Below are 21536 nucleotides of genomic sequence, written 5' to 3'. Positions count from 1 at the left end.
TGCTGCATCTGCAGGTAATCATACATGTTAAGGGCACACAGTGCCGTGTGTCCAGATATACCTGCCAAGTCCCAGGGTGATAAGAACAGATGCTGTCTAGGTTTTAGGCCATTAAGCATCATGAGGTCAGACACCAGGCTTTTTTAGTCATGATTGGTCCTACAGTACTCAGTGCAGTACAAAGGACACTGTACGGGTTTAACAAATATTTACAAGTCATAAATACAGTTTACATATAAGATTCATGAGGATTTAGATATTTTTGATATAAACAATATATCTTTAACATCCTATAATTGCATATTTTCTTTGTAAATTTTTATTTTTGTTTTAAGAATTATCTTTTGGAATAACACAAGAGATACTCTTGATGAATTATAATCAAGTTTTCTAAATAATACCATTAAAAACACCACCACGCCCTGGTTGGCTCAGCGGTAGAGCGTCGGCCTAGAGTGCGGAGGACCCGGGTTCGATTCCCGGCCAGGGCACATAGGAGAAGCGCCCATTTGCTTCTCCACCCCTCCGCCGCGCTTTCCTCTCTGTCTCTCTCTTCCCCTCCCGCAGCCAAGGCTCCATTGGAGCAAAGATGGCCCGGGCGCTGGGCATGGCTCTGTGGCCTCTGCCTCAGGCGCTAGAGTGGCTCTGGTCGCAATATGGCGACGCCCAGGATGGGCAGAGCATCGCCCCCTGGGGGGCAGAGCACCGCCCCTGGTGGGCGTGCCAGGTGGATCCCGGTCGGGCGCATGCGGGAGTCTGTCTGACTGTCTCTCCCTGTTTCCAGCTTCAGAAAAATGAAAAAAAAAAAAACAACAAAAAAAAAACACCACCACAAAATCATTAAAAAAATTCTGTATGTTGTAAGCAAATTATATAGTTTTCACATCGACCACTAATGTTCCTCTTTAGTTAGAATAACTGAGTCATCATCTGACCCTAAGCAGGTTGGTATCTTTTATCATTTTTATAACAATGCAAGTTTCCACAGTCTTATAACCTGCCTCCCCCCCCCGTTTGGTTGGACACAGTCATTGCCACATTAAAAGACATCTTTGACCTTAAGAATAAAACCTTGTAGGCCATGTTCTTTTCCTCTAGCCATTCTTCTATGAATTCTCTCTCATTTTAATGTGACTGTGAGTGAGAACACTGGATTTAGTCTGCCCGCCTACCGATCTCGGCTCTAATGCTACTAGCTGTGTGATGAGGACAAGTGTTGTCACCTCTCTCAACCTCAGTTTCCTCTCTCTAAACCAGAAGATTGTTATGAAGTATAAATACAATAGTTCATGAAAACACAGAGAATATTTCTCGGCATGAGTAAGCAATCAATAATTAGTAGCTCTGATACTAACCCTGCCTTGTGTTCTTATTCCCTTCCCCTTCCTATGCATTATTTTTTTTCTGAAATTCTCACTGACAATTCTGTTTTGTTTCTCCTCCTACACTCTCCTTCTTCTTCTCTTATACTCCCAGCCTGATACCTCTGAAGTTGCAGCTACTGAATTAGTTATCTACGTCACAAAATAATTTTTTTCTTTCTCACCACCATTCTCTGTACTGTCACTCAATTCTAAAATTCTGGGACTTTTCAAGAATGACCTCTAAAGAAAGATGATTCACCCTTCCCCTTTCTTCTAGTGTTTTCTATTTATTTTGAGTGTTCATCTGACCTTTGACCCCACAGTCAAGTGCTGTCTGTCATCCACCATCAGAAAAGGACTGCCATTTTATCCTGTAGTCTTTTGCTAAGCTTTCTGTGAAGGCTACCTCAAAATAAGTAAGGAATTCACATGTCCCCGATTGATCTCAAATTATTTCACAGAAGTACTGAATTGCTGTCACTTTAAAAACAATGTTTTGATAATCTAACATCCAGCTAGATTAGTTTAACAGGAAAATGTTCACATTTCTCAAATGTTATACTCCCTAAAGTGTCACATATGGTATGGCAGATGGCTTTGTTTGGGGCCTAAAATCCTTCTTTGGGTTGGGGAATGACCCCACACCACCCCAACATGGTCCTGTGTGGCCGCTGCCCATACCATGACCGCAGGAGTTGGCCTGATCCAGCCAATCACAGTATCCCTGCCCCTGCCCCTGCCCTGGGTTTAAGGGCCAGGCACATGAAGGACTATACCAAGGCAGAATCCTTCATTAAGCCTGAGAGAGGGATGCTGGGATGTGAGCGGTCCTCTTCCTTTTGGGAGGGAGGCTGCCAGGAGCAGGGGTTTGTTTCTCACAACTTGGAGGGAGTCTTTGCATGACAGATGAGAATAAGGCCAATGAGCACAGAAGCTGAAATAGTCAAAAAGGTAAACGGCATGTGGAGAGAGGTTTCATGCCATTTTTTGAGCCTCCGAAAACAATTGTGCCTGAAGCAAGCTCATTCTTGAGCATCACAAACAGGAGATTGTCTGTTCACCACGGCGTCATCATTTTTGCCATGTAGTAGGTGCTCCATCAATATCTGCTGAATGGTTAAAGAAAGAAGCGATTCAATAGAGACTCCTTTGTGAGGTATTTCTAGCTCTTGAAGCTGAAGGCACCCTGACCAATGCACCCGCCCAGGTAAATCTCAGCATTGCCCAGGAGCGTGCCCGTCTCTGCAATTACAGATCTGCAATAGCATAAGGAAAACGTAGAGAAGCGACAGGTGAGCCATGAGTTCATTTCCAAATAGACAGTGGTATTTAGATAACACATGTTCTGTCAAATTGTGTAGGAAAATACAAAGCCATTGTAGGGCAGGATAGACATTTTATAAAGTGTCTATTTACAAAGTTTTTGCAATTTGGCATATGAGGAAATAATAAGTGCTATTGTATAATCTACACCACCTTCAGTGTAACTGTATTTGTATGAGTAGAGCCTCATGCTCAGCTAATTCTTTATACCTGGAACTTTAGTTGCTCAGTAATTAGTCTAAATCATAAAATTAAGTAGTATGCTAACAGACACTTGTGTGCACTAATTTTTTTAGCCAAGGACGCAGATCAGAATCACCTATAGTACATGAAAACATGTTTTTCGGCCCTGGCCGGTTGGCTCAGCAGTAGAGCGTCGGCCTGGCATGCAGGAGTCCTGGGTTCGATTCCCGGCCAGGGCACACAGGAGAAGCGCCCATCTGCTTCTAGACCCCTCCCCCTCTCCTTCCTCTCTGTCTCTCTCTTCCCCTCCTGCAGCCAAGGCTCCATTGGAGCAAAGATGGCCCGGGCACTGGGGATGGCTCTGTGGTCTCTGCCTCAGGTGCTAGAATGGCTCTGGATGCAACAGAGTGACGCCCCAGAGGGGCAGAACATCGCCCCCTGGTGGGCATGCCCGGTGGATCTCGGTCGGGCACATGCGGGAGTCTGTCTGACTGCCTCCCCGTTTCCAGCTTCGGAAAAATGAAAAAAAAAAACATGTTTTTCCCCTAGACATAGGCACCCTTATATTTACTGCAGCATTATTTACAAGATATGGAAATGTCCATTGATAGACAAACGGATAAGTGAATATGTATATAATGGAATATTACTCAGCCATAAAAAAGAAGGAAATCTTGCCATTTGTGACACCATGGATGGACCTAGAAGTTATCCTAAGTGAATAAACCAGACAGAGAAAAACATTTATCATACGATTTCACTTATATGTGGGTTCTAAAAAAACAGAATAAGCAAGCGAACAAAACAGAAACAAACTCAGAGTTGCAGAGAACATTTTGGTGGTTGCCAAATAGGAGAGGGTTTGGGGGATGGGTGAAAAATGGGAAGGGGTTAAGATGTACAAATCTCCAGTTACAAAAACAGTCATGGAGATAGGTACAGTGTACAGCATAGGGAATATAGTCAATAATCTGTAATGTATGGTGTCAGGTAGGTACTAGACTTATCTGGGTTATCACTTCATAAGCTTCGTAATTATATAAATGTCTGATCACATTAAAAAAACATGTTTTCTTTTTCGTGCCTGATTTAGTTATGTTCAGGATGGGCATTTAATATGTTTGGGATATATCCTTGTAATTAAGTGTTACTCTTAAAATCTGCCCAGTACACACCCCAAGCTAAGTTCAACACTCTTACCATCCTTCAAATAGGAAGCAATCCTTTTGCAAACACTAACTGTAACTTCACTGTTTGTTTCTTCTCCGTACCTCTTCCTCAGCAGTGGCTGCCGGTCTGACATTTTTTATTGAACTCATTTAATAAACATTTATTGTGTGTCTGACAGTAAAAAGGCAGTTTCCTGCACTCAAGGGGCTCACACTCAATGGGAGGGATACAGACATATAAACAGAGATGTGTTATAAACTGTTACGTTTGTGAGGACAGAATTGTGTGACAGGTACAGCAAGGCACAAAGGGCAAAGTGATGCTACTAATAGCACGACACAATCTACGCCGGCATGGCACATTTAAGGTGCATGGACTGTGTAGTTGGGAAATGTGTGGCATAGCAGAGTGCTCATTCATGCCATGTGGTTATTCATCTACCAGGCGACTTTGAAATGTGGCAGGTCTGAACCATTAGGTCAGACCTGCCTCACTATGTCACTCAGCCAACAGCTCCTTCCTTGTGCCTAGTCTTTGAAAATGATTATTCTTAGTTCCACTTTTCTGCTCCTCTTCTCCAAGGTAGTAAGGTTATAATCAGGCCAGGACAAGGTGAAGAGGGGCTAACTGACTGTAAATATCCCACTTGGTTGCCAGTCCCTGGGGAGTGTGCCCTCTCCCACCCCCTTGAATACTGAAGAACCATGGTCATGCCATTCATGAACCCCATGCCTGCCAATCATTTGAAACTTTCTTCGACATCTATTTTTTACTTGGCTATATATAAGTTCAAGCAATATTTTAAATTTTGTTCCTAAAAGCCTTACTAATCCATATTTTAAACCAAAATATTTTCATTTTCTTGTACATCCTGTTTAGAGAGCGCAGGGGAAGTAACACAAGAGGAGAAAAGGGAGGAAATGTGAGATGTTTACTGAAGCAAGTTGTTTGAGTTGTAATAAGAATGAAACTAGCACCTAGGAAAACTCACTGAGATGTTAAAAGTGGTTGCCTGGGGCAGTGAGACATGGATGATATATTTTTCTTCTTTTTATTTTAATATGTGCTCTAAAGAGCACATTACATTATGTTTAAACACACACAAATAAAGAGAAAAAAAAACACTTAGTTTTCAAAAGGACCTCACTCTAATTATCCCACAAGTTACATTTTTGCTCCCTTCCTTTTTTGAGATAAAACATTTCTATTAATTTATTATTATTATTATTATTATTATTTTGGTGACAGAGACAGAGAGAGACAGAGAAGGATAGATAGGGACAGACAGGCAGGAACGGAGAGAGATGAGAAGCATCAATTCTTCGTTGTGGTTCCTTAGTCTCCTTAGTTGTTCATTGATTGTTTGCTCATATGAGCCTTGACCAGGGGGCTGCAGCAGAGTGAGTGACCCCTTGCTCAAAAGCGACCTTGAGCTCAAGCCAGCAACCTTGGGCTCAAGCCAGTGACAATGAGGTCATGTCTATGATCCCACACTCAAGCTGGCGACCCTCGTGCTCAAGCTGGTGAGCCCACGCTCAAGCCGGATGAGCTTGTGCTCAAGTTGGTGCCCTTTGGGTTTTGAACCTGGGTCCTCTGTGTCCCAGTCCAAAGCTCTAGCCATTGTGCCACTGCCTGGTCAGGCAAAATATTTTTTTTAATTTACTAATTTTTATAATAGTCTTTTTTTCTGTGGCTGCTCATCTAGAAGAGCAATGAATTATACCATTAAATGGTCTAAAGATTTACCAAAAATGGTCTTTTGACAGATTTCCAGTTTATACTCACTTTAAGAGTGACAACTGACTTGTCTCTCATGAGTCACACATCCTCTGTATAAGTACAATGTTTACTATAACAGTCTACCTCAAGCCTACCTTCCCCGTGAAGAATTTTTTTAAAATTTCTATAGCACTATATGTATCACATAAATTTTAGTTATAGGCTCTTACATCCTGTAATCTTTTTAGACCACAGACTTCACTTATAAAGCATTGTTGGTTACGTACTTTGTGCTGGGAACTGTGTTAGCATAAGGAGAATTGAATAGGACAGATTGCAGAATAGAGTGTAATATAACACAGCAATTTATAAATATGCACAGTGGCTTTGAAATCCAGAAAGAAAGTACCTTACTTAATCTTTGCCTATCCAGATTGTCAACTGCAGGCTACAGAGCAGTAATCTTCTCATTTTCTACTTCAACTCAGGTTGACTGCACCCCAAGAAGTTGCTATGGGCTTGTAAGAATCCCAAGCACCCACTGGCATGACAGTCAATGGCATGTTCCTTTTCCCCAGTTTCTTCCATGCTGCCATCTAGGGTGCAGTATGATTCAGGATGATGACCAGGAGCTCTGATATGGACAGGATGGGTACCAGCCTGGGCTTTGCGAGCCAGCTGAGAATCATACTGTGACCTGCAATGATGTCTAGGTCCAAAGTCCAGTTAGCAACTTCCCACATTACCTAAGTGTTTATATCCCTCAAGAAATTCATGAGAGAGAATAGCTGTGGTTTGGAATAGATCTGAGTATTCTGTATACCAGTCTCATAATACTAGCAACTATCATCTCCAATTTCTAATATTGGGTAGAGATTGGAACTTAGATTTATTTTATTTTATTTATTTTTTAGAGAGAGAAAAAGTGTGTGTGGGGGGGAGGGGCATCTCTTATGTGCCTTGCCTGGGCAAGCCCGAGGTTTTGAACTAGCAACCTCAGCATTTGAGGTCGATGTTTTATCCACTGCATCACCGCAGGTCAGGAGGACCTTAAATTTATTTTAAAGTCACCTATACAGCAAACAGAGAATTAGCTACATAGTATTTGCTCAATTAAAAATATTATAACTTAGGAGATGGAGAAATTCACTTTAGACCAGATCTTCATATATTAATTGAATTTTGTTTCAATTATAAGATGCTGCTAAGATATTTTTAAAAGAAAGTTTTGTGAGAAGAGATAGGTATAATATACAAGATAAAGACAGAGATTTCTGAAAGTTTGAGTTAAAATAGGCCCAAAAAACTCATAGACACAGACAACAGCAGGTGATAATGGGAGGGAGAGGGTGGGGAGGTAAAAAGAGAGTAAAGGGAGATAAATAGTGATGGACACAGACTTGACTTGGGGTGGTGAACACACAGTGCAATCTACAGATGATGTGCTATGAAATTGCACACTTAAAACCTATGTAATTTTATTACCAAATGTCAGCCCAATCAATTCAATTAAAAATACTTAGAGCTATGTAGCAACACTACATGAGTGGACTGCCTTCCAACGTGATTACTTTGAAAGGGACACATTTATTTCTACATATAAGTTCTGGGTTCTTAAAATTCAGTCTTTGATTTTCTATTTCGGAGTTGTACAATGTTCTCCTCCAATTAAAGATGTTCCAGTGAGAGGAATCAATGTGCCAGATTTAGTCTATTAGTTTCCTTCAGGCCATTAACTCAATGGATGAGTTCAGATCAGATCATCCCACAACGCAAAAAAAAAAAAAAAAAAAGGAAGAGAAAGTAAGCTTTGATCTGTAATCAGCCTCTCTGTTTGCCTGATTGCCTTTTATAAACTTTCCTGTAGAATCTAGAAAAACTGTGTTTTCAGAATGCATTCTCACCACACCCCCTTGGGGATTTTTAAGCCACCATTGAGAAAATAATTATAACTATAAAACAGTATCAAGAGTGCTACCATTGTTGACTAATCTTTCAACAAAATCAGAATGTTGGAGTAGAACTTTGGTCCTAAATAATTTTGTTTCACAACATAACTTTTGGTACTATCATGTCTTCAAATCAAAGATAACAGAATTCTGTTAAATAAAGAAGTGGATAAAAGTTTTCCAAATTATATTGACAACAGCTTTTTGGAATTAAAAAGAAAAAGAGGACTAAACTCTAAGCAAGGAAAGAGATTTTCACAGAGATCACAATTTTTTTACTGATATGACCAAAGTGAGAAATAAACAAAAGTAGAACTTGTGTGACATTCTGTGCAGTGTAAGAGAATCATTCTGCTTTCTGGTAAGGCTACTTGTCCTTGAGCAGTATCTCCCCTGGCATGATTATGGTGTGTACATCAGTGTGTACATCTCGATGGACTGGCAGACAATAGAGATTGTTCCCCCTTGGAAAGTTTTAATTCATCCCTTCCAGAGCTATACATTTTGCAGAATATCTCCAACTATGTACGAGACCCTGTACAATTCTGAAGTAGATGAAAAGACAAGAAATCTGATTGAATTTCTATTTCACTTGAAAGATCTCTAATACCTTTCAATTCTCTATGTATCTTAAACTAATGTTTCTTTCACTCTAGAATATACCTCTGGACTAAGATTGCTTAGTTATTTAACCATAAACTGAAAGCTAAATTTTAGATTGGGAAAAACATATGCTGTGTACTCAGAAAGCCCAGGGGACAGCTACGAGGCAAAAATTGACTTCTTAAATGTAGTAGTTTAGTTTCTATTTCATAGCATTAGATTTTTTATGTGATGTTGCATAATGGAGAGGCTTTTGGGGGTGGTGTGGGAAGTGAAGTAGAAAGTCCCTTCCCTTGTTGTTGCCTCAGACTGGGTTCTGCAATCACCCTAGTGTCTAAAGGTGTCAGGACACTCTGTTCATTTTGTCAAGAAAAGAAATCTCGCCACTCTGTGCACAATTGTGTGAGTGAATATTCAGCACCTCCAACTCAGATTCATGGCTAATGATTCAGATTCTGAATTTTCAAGGACCAGTTGTGTGGCCTCCTTCCTGCATGCTGCTTTTTCTTTTTAGCAGTTTCATCATTTGTTCACGCCTCCAGGAGAAGTGAAGAAAAAAGATGAGACATAAATTCACCAACTTTTTTTTCAACCAAGACCTTAATCTTGTCAAGGTCTCTGGTTCCAAGCGAGCTGATGGAAGAGCTCTGTTAAGAAATATAATTTAACTGAGTAAATTTGAAGATCTAGTTGGTTTTATTAAATGATTCATGAATTGGGCAGCATCTCATCTGGCAAACAGAAATATTCCAAGGGATTAAACAAGGTGGAAGGCTTTTTATAGAAAGGAGGGTGGGCCCTGGCCGGTTGGCTCAGCGGTAGAGCTTCGGCCTGGTGTGTGGGGGACCTGGGTTCGATTCCCGGGCAGGGTACACAGGAGAAGCGCCCATTTGCTTCTCCACCCCGCCCCCCTCCTTCCTCTCTGACTCTCTCTTCCCCTCCCGCAGCCAAGGCTCCATTGGAGCAAAGATGGCCCGGACGCTGGGGATGGCTCCTTGGCCTCTGCCCCAGGTGCTAGAGTGGCTCTGGTCGCGGCAGAGCGACGCCCCGGAGGGGCAGAGCATCGCCCCCTGGTGGGCAGAGCATCGCCCCTGGTGGGCGTGCCGGGTGGATCCCGGTCGGGCGCATGCGGGAGTCTGTCTGACTGTCTCTCCTCGTTTACAGCTTCAGAAAAATACAAAAAAAAAGAAAAGAAAGGAGGGTGGGCCCTGGCCGGTTGGCTCAGTGGTAGAGCGTCGGCCTGGCGTGCGGAGGTCCTAGGTTCGATTCCCGGCCAGGGCACACAGGAGAAGCGCCCATCTGCTTCTGCACACACCCCCCCCTTCCTCTCTATCTCTCTCTTTACCTCCCGCAGCCAAGGCTCCATTGGAGCAAAGATGGCCCGGGCACTGGGGATGGCTCCTTGGCCTTTGCCCCACATGCTACAGTGGCTCTGGTCGAGGCAGAGCAACGCCCCGGAGGGGCAGAGCATCGCCCCTTGGTGCGCAGAGCGTCGCCCCCTGGTGGGCGTTCAGGGTGGATCCCGGTCGGTCACATGCGAGAGCTGTCTGACTGTCTCCGTTTCTAGCTTTGGAAAAATACAAAAAAAAAAAAAAAAAAAAGAAATTCCCTCTACAGGCCTTCCTGACTTCAATTTTAGTGGAAGTTTCCTTTATTAATTTTCACAACATGGAGCACTCAAGGAGAGCAATCTTTTCCTGTGCAGAGAACATGACACAGGGCACATATGTCACATCAGGGCAAACAGTGGTCTCTTCATACAAAAAACCCAGAAGCCTAAGGAAATATTCTACTGTGGTGCTGCAATAAACAAACAGATACAGAAATAATAAATAAAATATAAATGTCTAACTAAATCAGAATCCAACCATCAGAAAGATTCAATTACCCAAGTGCTGAGCATCAGCAGCAGAGAGACTACAACATTGTGTGTGTATGTGTGATGCTTTGCAGAGAGTTTAACACGTATACACACTGAATTTGGTCTGTTGCCTCCTTCAACAGGTAGTCTTGAACTAAAGGACACAAAATTTTGTTTGATCTTGAAGCCTTTTGTATGGTTTGCTGGAACCATTTACTAAGGCATCTTCGGAGACATTTAGAGCTAAGGCGAGTATTTCTAATGCTGTATGGGTGTAGTCACCAGAAACCGAAAACACGCCCATTCAGAGGTTTCATTTACTGGGGACGGTTCAAGGAACACAGAGCTCTCAAGCCAAACTGAAGTGCAGGACGTTCCTCTTGACACAGGCTCACCTCCCCTTTACATCCTGCTCTGTCCTGACAGCACCATGCCCCCTGCCCCAGAACCCACTCCACAGTTCTTGGTTCTTGTTTACAAGAAAATGAGAAAGGGCAAACCATCAATGTGAGCGAGCGGCAGGCTTAATTTCTTCCATTCCTTTCTGTTGTCCTCAGTATAAAAAGTGCAAACCCTGTAGCATGACTCCCCTGCTGGCTCCTCCCCCTTACCTTCTCCTCATCCTGTATCCAGACACACGCACTTTCTCTCCCCATCTAGTACTGCTCTCTTCTTGCTGCTGGGCCTTTGAATGCTCTGTTCTCTATGCTGGGAACACTCTTCTCTCCCAAGAAGCCTGCCCTGACCCCACAGCCTTAGCCAGCTCGGTCCCTCAAGCTCTTTCCTAGAGCACCTATGAAGTCCTCGTGTCATCATGTCATCATCAGTTCTTTGTGTGATGTCATGTTCCCTCCTCAGCTGTGACAGTGAGTCCCTGAGCTCTTACCACAGATGGGTTTATTGCTGCATCCTCAGTACAGAGCCCGGCAAATGCCAAATAAAATTTGATGAGCAAACAATTTAATGAATTAATCTACTCCAGATATCTATACTAATATCATATCCTTAGAGAATCTAATGTTTTTAAACTTCTCAGACCAGTTGCTACCAGGAGAACAGACCCGGGGCCAGCCTCGCTGGAGATGACCATGGACGGTGCCGTGACCTAAAGGCTCATTTGAGATGTTGTGTCTCAGCACCTGAGATGTTTGACCACCAGACCCACTCTGTTTTTTGGCTCTTCCTCTGTTCCTTATCCCTTCATGTTTTAGTCTCCAAAATTTCAACTGAGGAATTCAGAATTCATTCTCACTATGCTCATTAATTTGCTTTTCTTCCCCACACCTCCCACCTAAGCTGGGTGTTACTCTGCGTCTGGGTAATTATCAACTAACCATGAACAGCCCTTCTTCATCTGCCCCATTCTATACTTCAGTTTGCATTCTTACAAATGAGTGTGACATTTACATAGCACTTAACATACACTAATCGCACATGTGCTTGCACAAACAGGCATGCATATTTAATCCTTACAACAACACAATTAGAAAGGTACTATTATCTCCATTCTATAGATGAGGAAACGGAGGCACAGAAAAGTAAAGTTATTTGCCTAAAGTTACCAGCTAGAGAGAGAATTCAAACCCATGTGGCCTGGCTCCACAGTCCACGCTCTTAACTACTGCCCTTCATGTTTCTCATGAATTAGGGATACCGACCCTGACCACATCATTCTCTGCAGTTCTCACTCTTCCTGCCTACTGACTGAGCATCAAAGCATGTGACTTTGCATTTTATGCTTTCTAGTAATTCAAGTAATTGGACAATTGATTAATAGCTGACCCAGGAGAATAGATCCACAGGCCAGCCACTCAACTAAGACTTGGGATCCTTTTGAAATAATTACTTAGACCAATCAGATTCCTCTCTTAAATTATTTCTAAAATTGGGAAATGAGCAACTATACCCATCAACAGTGAGATGACCAGTCCTGATATTCATAACATATGTAGAATTGGATGGTGCCATATTGGGTCTCATGCAAGATGAGTAAGAAGAGAGCTGGTTAAAGCAAAAGAACAGGGCCTGTATTCCAAAGCAGATGTAAGAAGACCACGTAGCACTTAAGATCTGAAGATATTAATTCTAGTTCTTGATTTTTCCAGTTCCCAGTTTCTGGGATTTCTGTTTTTTGCAACCTATTGCCTCAAAACTTCTGGTTCCAAAGGGCTCCAGTCAGCTCTTCCAGGTGAGCCCATGATGAGGAGGAGAACACAAGGAGCTCTTTGATGAGAGGGGAAGGTGGTGCAGAGTGGTTGTGAGTCCTGTGTGATCTCTGGGGAGCTTCTATCACCCTCACTGTCCCTCTCCCAAGATAATCCTAAGAAGTCACTAGACAACATTACTGCTCAAAGCTGAGCACTTCTAAGGATGAGAAATGCAGACAAAGGTGCCCAACTGGATAGCACTTATCTGAGTATTCAGAGCCATGTAGCAACCAACCCCATATGACAAGGCTTCATAAGCCTTGTCTGGAATAGGTAAGCCACTTACAAGTGACATTCTGGGATTCTATAATTCTCAGACATTCACTGAAAGACAGATAGGAATAATACTAATATAATTAGTATTAAAGTATGTTCATATTTCACAAAGCCCTTTTATTTAAATTACCTCATTGGATTCCTACCACCTCCCTATATTTATTCAGTCACTGATCTTTGTTAGTTTTATATTCTGAACTTTTAAAATTTTTATCTCCCTGTGTTGTATTTTTATTCTATTAAGAATAAATTCTTATATGAAGAGCCTTGCAAAGTCACACTGAAAGTTGGGGTTTTAGTTTTAAAGTAAATCAGAAATTATGGCCAAGACTATAGCAGGAAAGTATGTGTTTAGATTTATATTCTGCAAATATCACCTGACTGCCATGTGAATTATGCACTGTAGGAGGGAAAGAATGGTGGCAGGGACATCAGGAATGCAGGAGTGGGGCTAATGTAGGAATCCGGCTAAGAGATGGTGGCTTGAACCAGGCAGTGGAATTGTGGATGAGGACAGAAAGAAAATAGTAGCCAATATTCTGACTTAAAGCAACTAGGGGAGATGGGGTTTCCATGATAGAAGATAAAGTAACACTTCCAATGAGGATCTAGATCATGCAACTTCAACTATTGGGAGGAATATCTACATTTAATATACACAAGCACCTGTGGATATAAGAATAGAAGTGATAAGAATTTTTGGGGCCCTGGCCGGTTGGCTCAGCGGTAGAGCGTCGGCCTAGCGTGCGGAGGACCCGGGTTCGATTCCCGGCCAGGGCACACAGGAGAAGCGCCCATTTGCTTCTCCACCCCTCCCCCGCGCTTTCCTCTCTGTCTCTCTCTTCCCCTCCCGCAGCCAAGGCTCCATTGGAGCAGAGATGGCCCGGGCGCTGGGGATGGCTCTGTGGCCTCTGCCTCAGGCGCTAGAGTGGCTCTGGTCGCAATATGGCGACGCCCAGGATGGGCAGAGCATCGCCCCCTGGTGGGCAGAGCGTCGCCCCTGGTGGGCGTGCCGGGTGGATCCCGGTCGGGCGCATGTGGGAGTCTGTCTGACTGTCTCTCCCCGTTTCCAGCTTCAGAAAAATGAAAAAATGAAAAAAAAAAAAAAAATAAATAAATAAAAATAAAAAAAAAAAAGAATTTTTGGTATGAAAGTTATTGAGTAGAGTTGCTGATACTCAGCTTCCCAGTTTGTTGTGCAGAAGGGGGCATAACCGAGACTAGGATGCTGACTTTCAAATATATTGCCTGAACATCCTTATCAAGAATTTTTCTTAATTCTAGGATTAAGTTTATCAGAACTTTGACACCACTATAAGAATTTTTATAAAGGTAAAGTGCTATCATTCATAGTTTTTCTTTTATTTATTATTGAATGTGATTCATATAACCCAATGATTCTAGGGCCAATGTAATGATTATGACTCTTTTTACCTATAAAAAAGGTTGAAACAGAGACTAAATAACTTATTTCATTAAAACACTGCAGGTTAGAATATCCAGATGAAGAGAGGGAGAAAGGTGTAAAAGAATTTCTACACCTGAAATAATTTTTACAATTTAAGAAATTTAAAGTACATTTTTATACTAAGAATATAATTCACTTAAAAAAATCTATGAAAGCTACAGCTCTTATAATTTTCAGATTTAAGTAAGAATATCTGTGAATTATATAGAACTGTATTCCTTATAGTAACTAACAGTTCAAGTACAGTGCCTCACTGACATATAAGTTTGAAATGTTGAAGCCTCACCTCAGCCTTCTGTATAGCTAAGACAACCAAACTAGATATGCTACTAATCAATATGATCATCACTGTTGTGTTAAAATACCTCCCCCCCAAAGAAAAATTAAAACTACTTAGATGGTAAGAGAATAAAAAGATGAGCCATACACAGGGAGAAAACAGTTGCAACTTACCTACTGATACAAATCTTATTCTCAGAATATATAAAAGGCTCTTAAATTCAATAATAAAAAACAAATAACCCAACAAAAATAGGTAAAAAATTTAGATAGACACAAAAGAAGATATATGTATAACAAATAAGCACCTGAAAAGGTATACAATATCACTAGTCATTAGGGAAATGCAAATTAAAACTTCAAGATGTTAGGCCCTGGCCAGTTGGCTCAGCAGTAGAGTGTCGGCCCTGTGTGTGGAAGTCCTGGGTTTGATTCCCAGCCAGGAAACACAGGAGAAGCACCCACCTGCTTCTCCACCCTTACCTCTCTCCTTTCTCTCTACCTCTTTCTTCTTCTCCCACAGCCAAGGCTTCACTGGAGCAAAGTTCCTGGGTGCTGAGGATGGCTCCATGGCCTCCACCTCAGGCACTAGAATGGCTGTGGTTGCAACAGAGCAACGGCCCAGATGAGCAGAGCATCGCCCCCTGGTGGGCTTGCCAGTGGACCCCAGTCAGGCACATGCAGGAGTCTGTCTGCATCCCTGCTTCTCACTTCAGAAAAATAGAGAAAAAAACAAAACTACAAGATATTTTGGGTGATGGGCACACAACACAATCAACAGTTCAAATGCTATAGAAATGTATGCCTGAAACCTATGTACTCTTATTGATCAATGTCATCCCATTAAATTTAATTTCTAAAGTAAAATAAAAACCCACAAGAAGTATCACTGCACACCCATTAAGATGGCTAAGATTAGGCCCTGGCCGGTTGGCTCAGGGTAGAGCGTTGGCCTGGCGTGCGGGGGACCCGGGTTCGATTCCCGGCCAGGGCACATAGGAGAAGCGCCCATTTGCTTCTCCACCCCACCACCCCTCCTTCCTCTCTGTCTCTCTCTTCCTCTCCCGCAGCCAAGGCTCCATTGGAGCAAAGATGGCCCGGGCGCTGGGGATGGCTCCTTGGCCTCTGCCCCAGGCGCTAGAGTGGCTCTAGTCATGGCAGAGCAACGCCCCGGAGGGGCAGAGCATCGCCCCCTGGTGGGCGTGCCAGGTGGATCCCGGTCGGGCGCATGCGGGAGTCTGTCTGACTGTCTCTCCCCATTTCCAGCTTCAGGAAAAAAAAAAAAAAAAAAAAAGATGGCTAAAATTAAAAAGACTGAGCTTTTCAAGGGATGACAAGAATGTGGAGAAACTGGAACTCTCATACACTGTTGTTAAGCATGTAACATAGTACAAGTTTCTTAAAAAGTTAAATATTCACCTACCATATGACCCAGCCCAGGAGAAATGAAAACTATGTCCATACACAAATGTTCATGGCAACATGATTTGTCATAGTCCCAAAGTGGAAAACAAGCACAGGGCACAACTGCAAAATAGTTATTGTATGAGAAAATAGACAGAAAAAGTACATACAGTACTATGAATTCCCATAAAAAAATGCAAACTAACCTATCGTGACAGAAAACAGGTCAGTGGTTTCCTGGAGATGGCAGCAGAGCTAGGAGGGGCAGGAGAGATGGACTGCAAAGAGACAGGAGAAATTTTTGGAGAGTGATGGATTTGTTCATTATTTTGATTGCGGTGATGATTTCATGGGTGTTTACATATGTCAAAACTTACTAAATTGTACACTTTAAATATGGGCAACTTATTATATGTCAATCATACCTCAATAAAGCTGTTAAAAATAAAAGAAAAAAATAGATCCATGTGACCAGTATTGCAGTTTAAGTGGAGCCTGAAGAACAATCAGTATTTTACAAGATAGTATCCAAAGATCAGGTATGTAGAGTAAATTAGTGAGAATGCCCTAAAAGTGTGAGTTCGACCTTCAAATAATGTCTCATATTTTTCCTGGCTACCGCAAGAAAGTTTCCTGATTTATTTTCACTTATCTTTACTAGGTTGTAAACAAGGTGTATTATCTTCTTGGTGACCAATGAAACCTTCGTCATTTCCTCCCAAGGATGCTTTAACCATGAGAGCTCTGCCATGTCCAATGATATTCCACTAACAGAAATGTATTAACTTACTACAGAAATCACATGTATCACAGATTTCACTTGAGGTTTTTTGAGATGGCTGCAAGTAAATCTTTCCTTGTCTACTAGTTTTATGGTATTCAGTAAATTTTTCATTTCTTTATTTATCCTTGAAGACACAAAATAAGTTTAATCATCCACATACACGAGCCAGAGTCAACATAAGAATGAAAAGAAATAAGAAAAATGATCAGGGCAATATAGTTTAATTTACTGGGATTTGGCTTCTAAATTTCTTGAAACCTAACATTTGAAGATATAATTGGCCAGTCCATCAATCCTTAAAAGAGCTTTCTAAGAGAAATACCATGGGCTTCTGATATAAGATAATGTTCCAGCATATGTGTCTGCCTGTTCTTCCCAAGACACTATGAAATTGGCCATAAAGAAGTTAAGAAAATAAAGAAGAAGAAGAAGAAGAAGCCTATAAGAGAAAAGAGAAAGGGAAGGAGTTGTCAGCATATGAAAAACATCAACAAATATCTGGACATTGGGAAGAGGAAGGGAGTATGTTTACAGAGTAGTCCTAGTTATCTCCAAGAAGAAGGGTTGTGAGTCAGGATTCCAAGAAGAGCTGTAGGTAGGCTCGGGGCTCTGCGTCTGCAGGTCCAGAGGGCAGAGTTCAGAGGTGGACCTGAAAACTGGAGATCTCTTTAGAGAACAGTAGCAGCTGTCATTTGTATATCCACCTCTGCTCTCCAATGTAGAATATCACCCCTACATTCCACCCTGAAATTTATCCCTGCACTCTTTTCAAAAGAAATGAAACAAACTGAGTTTCCTAGAATGGCAGACTGTGTCCCAGAGCAAAGTTTCCCCAATTCTGGAAGTTGGACGTCATCAAAAGCCTGCCAGTTATTATATCTTATCCCTTGTCTAAGTATGAAACAGGCAACCAAGGATCACAGAATGTATAAGTAAAATCAACAGCAGAGAACAGAAGGATGCAAATGAACAGCCCTCAAAAGGAACAGGGAGAATCTGGGAAACAGAAGAGAAGTAGCTAAAAATTTTAGTCAGTGTCCTCAGGGCTATCAATGAAAATATTGCATCCATAACATAAGAATTGGAGCTATCGGAATAGCAGACTGGAACAAGAGGTCAGATGACTCAGAGAGAGAATGAGAGAGAGAGCTCTTTGTAAAGAAAGTAGATTCCTTGCAATATAATCATTAAAAAGCAAGATATGTTTGAGGATATGCTGAAAATACATTTGCCTTTCAGGCCAGAAACCTCCTTCAAGTGGCACAAAGATCTCACCTGGTTTGTAGAACACATGCAGTGAACAAGATTTACAAAGTCAGAGCAATGCAAATGCTGTTCATTGATGATCCAATCAACATACAAACATTGAATTAATATGCTTCACACTGAAGTAAGCATACCATCAAATATTAGGAGACTGTCACAATTGGACAATTTCACGCACTTTATCTCATTTGATCTGTAGGCACTGCTATCCTCATGTATGAGTGAGAAGCCAAGACTTGGTGCATTTGGAGGATTTCCCCATGCATAGAGGTGATGAGTGGCAGAAGTAAAGTCTGAACTGCAGTCTTCTGATGCCAACTCCAATATTCCTTCCTATGTTCTAGCAGTTCTCAAAAGTTTGGGTTCAGCATTCCTTTATGTACTTAAAAAATCATTAAGCAGTCCAAAGATGTTTTGTTTATGTGGGTCATATCTATTGATATGAACTATATTAAAAATGAAAATTGGCCTCGGCCGGTTGGCTCAGCAGTAGAGCATCGGCCAGCGTGTGGAAGTCCCAGGTTCAATTCCCAGTCAGGGCACACAGGAGAAACGTCCATCTGCTTCTCCACCCTTCCCCCTCTCCTTCCTCTCTATCTCTCTCTTCCCCTCCCGCAGCTGAGGTTCCATTGGAGCAAAGTTGGCCCTGGTGCTGAGGACAGCTTCATGGCCTCCGCCTCAGGTGCTGGAATGTCTCCGGCCGCAATGGAGCAATGGCCCAGATGGGCAGAGCATTGCCCCCTGGGGGGCATGCTGGGTGGATCCTGATCAGGCACATGTGGGAGACTTGTCTGACTGCCTCCCCACTTCTAACTTCGGAAAAAAGACAAAAAAAAAGTGAAAACGGAGATCTTTAAAAATATTTATTAATCCATTTAAAAAAATTAAAAACTCATAAAATATTTTTTAAAAAACTATAATTTCTAAAAATGGTAAAAACAAGGGCTTTATTTAAAATATTTGTAAGTCTCTGCATTGAAGGAAGGCAACTGGATTCTCCTAAGTGCTTCATTATTTGTGGTGCTGTGATAGCATATATCAGGTAGTCTCTGGGAAGATTCTACTGTGCACAGAAATAGGGCAAACAATAGTATAATTAAGACAACAGTTTTGACTTTGTAAACCTCTTGAAAAGGTCTCAGGGACCCCCAGTGTCTCCAGACTATACTTAGGATTCCACTCCTTCAGGAAGTTTTCCATAGTCTCCCTGGGAAGAATTCAATCATCTTCAATGTCATTTTCACAGTTCATTTCTTAAACCTCGAATTAGTTCTAATTTTATTGTTTGTATGATAGTCATTGACAAATCCTTCTCCTGTACCAGGCTATTAAACTTATCTGTGTTTCAGCACACACCTAGTGCCTACTACAATGTTATATACCTAGGAAATACTCAAGAAATGTGGAATAAACAAATAAATAAATAAATGGAGTCTAGAAATGTTCCACAACAACTCAGGAACAACCGTGTGATCTACGGTGCTCTGCTAGAGAAGCAGGGCAACCAAACTAGATAACAGTAGGTTCTCAACTAACAAACATCCTTTTTTTCAACATCATTTCATTATAGCATTGATGAGATGCCATAGGAACTTAATTCTTGTTTGTATCAACTAGCCTATAGGAAAATCAGTTTCATTATATGTTGAATACGTAACTTGTTTAAAGTTACAGAACTTATCGATGATGTTAAGTGAGGATCTACTATCCAGTGACATTGCTAAGAGAAGCTAATAAATCAAGCTGGATGGATCTGAACCCCATCTCTGCCACTCACTGGCTATATGAAAATGTCCCTATGTATCAGTGTCCTCATCTGTAAAATAAGGATCAAAATAAAATCTACTTGTAGATTTACTATGATGACGAAATGTGACAATTCAGATAAACTCTATTACAATTATATGTAAAGCTCAACAATGATGAGCACTTACATTTATTATTACTTCTATTGTTGAATGAACAAAGCTATCTCTCTATCTCTCCTATATGACTAGTAAGTGGGGCTAAAATGGGGAAAATACATAACTTGGAAGAGGGACTTGTTTCATAATTATTTATTCAATGAATTTCGAACAAAATATCAGATTCTGAGAATTGAAGCAAATTTCCTCTAGCTTACTTGAAATTTATAAATCATAGACCACAGAGAAAAATTAGAGTAATGACAATAGATGATTAGAGAAGAAGAGGTGAAGCATACAATTCAGGGATGTTTGTATAGAATTTTTTGATACTTTAAGAATTTCAATTGTGGTAATCAATCCACTTGTTTGGATCTTAGTAAATACACAAAGACTCTTAAAACAACACCATACTCTGAAGTCTGCTTTTAATGTCATTGGACAAAGATGGCCTATTAATGGGGTAATATATTTCTTACTTAGAGCAATTAAAATTAATGCCATACGTTTGAAGACAAGTTTCTTAGTGCAGCTTTGTAACTTTATCCTAGACTTATGGAGTGGCCCTGAGAATAATTTATTCTAGTCAATCTTCATTTAACTACTAATGTTAATAATGTGCAGCAGTGGTGAATATACACTCACATTGTATATACTCAGATATACAAAGAAATGCAGTTTCTTCATTTCATTATAGATTTTCAGATTTTCACATGAATCCCACACTGTTGGAAATTGACTAGTGGGTATATCTTCTGTTGTTTAATCTGCAGATGTTAATCTTGTCCAATCATTTGCAATCTTTTCAGATAACTCATCTCCTGTCTGGATGCACTCAGATAAGTGCTCAGGCATTCAGAAGTCAGTTCTCTCCTTCTGGGTGTAGGAAAGAGGCCTCAGGCTACTGCATACTTAATAGAAGCTTAGAAGAGATGCAGGGAGTGATGGCTGCTTCTTGGAGTGGTGGCCACTGACATGTGACAGATGCTATATGGCGTTTGAAGGTGAAAACTGAATTTCCACCACTGGAGTTTGTGGCTCACATCATTCATCTCTGTCTTCACATCCTTTAGCCTCTCCTCTCTGTTTCTAACCTCTGTTGATCTCTGAGCTCTTTCTGGACCTTTGGGATCCCTCACACTCCTCTTTACGGTCAGATATGTGGTCAGGAGAAGGCAGTTACGCATCTCTCGATCCATACTGCCATGTCCATGCCATTTCCCTCACACCATTTTGGATGTGCACCAAGCCAAAGGCTGGAGCTTTTGCTAGGAGCCACAGCCTCCCCTCCCCCACCGCCCACCCCGCAATATCCTCAGAAAAGTAAAGCGTTAGTCCAAATGCCCTTCACCTTCCATATACCTATCTAGATGTTTCTAAAACCTTACTCGCTGAGCTTACAACCTCACATGGGGCATTGGGATGTGAGTTTGATATCTGACCTCAAACTCCTTGCCTTCCTTCCCGTGGACTAAAAGAGGTGGGCTCTATGTCCTAATTTCTTTCTTCTTTGTCAGCCATCAAAATACCTCAGCTGTTTTAAGGGGAAGATGGTACTCTCTGCACTATGGAAGAAAGTATATGTTTTGAATTCTTATGGTTTAGTCTTGAAAGTTAAAAAAATTTAGACAAGTCTTTCTGTGTGAAATCTGGCTTAAATGACTATTGCCTTTTGATAATCTTATTTTGATATCCACCCTGCCACACCTTTTTTTATTTCTTTAATAAAATTCTCAAGTGCTCTCGTGGCAAATGGGTGCTTTGGAAAGGATTTAA

General features: G+C 41.4%; 1 non-coding gene across 1 annotated transcript; it reads left to right on the top strand.

The window, feature by feature from the left end:
- Positions 1 to 419: 419 nt before the first annotated feature.
- On the top strand, positions 420 to 491 carry TRNAS-AGA (transfer RNA serine (anticodon AGA)). The gene has a single exon. It is a non-coding gene; the product is annotated as a tRNA-Ser (tRNA).
- Positions 492 to 21536: the final 21045 nt, after the last annotated feature.

The sequence above is a fragment of the Saccopteryx bilineata genome, chromosome 1 (genome assembly GCF_036850765.1).
Source record: "Saccopteryx bilineata isolate mSacBil1 chromosome 1, mSacBil1_pri_phased_curated, whole genome shotgun sequence".
In the NCBI taxonomy this organism is placed as follows: Eukaryota; Metazoa; Chordata; class Mammalia; order Chiroptera; family Emballonuridae; genus Saccopteryx; species Saccopteryx bilineata.
The sequence above is the reverse complement of the archived record's forward strand: the minus strand, read 5'-3'. Positions and strand labels throughout refer to the sequence as shown.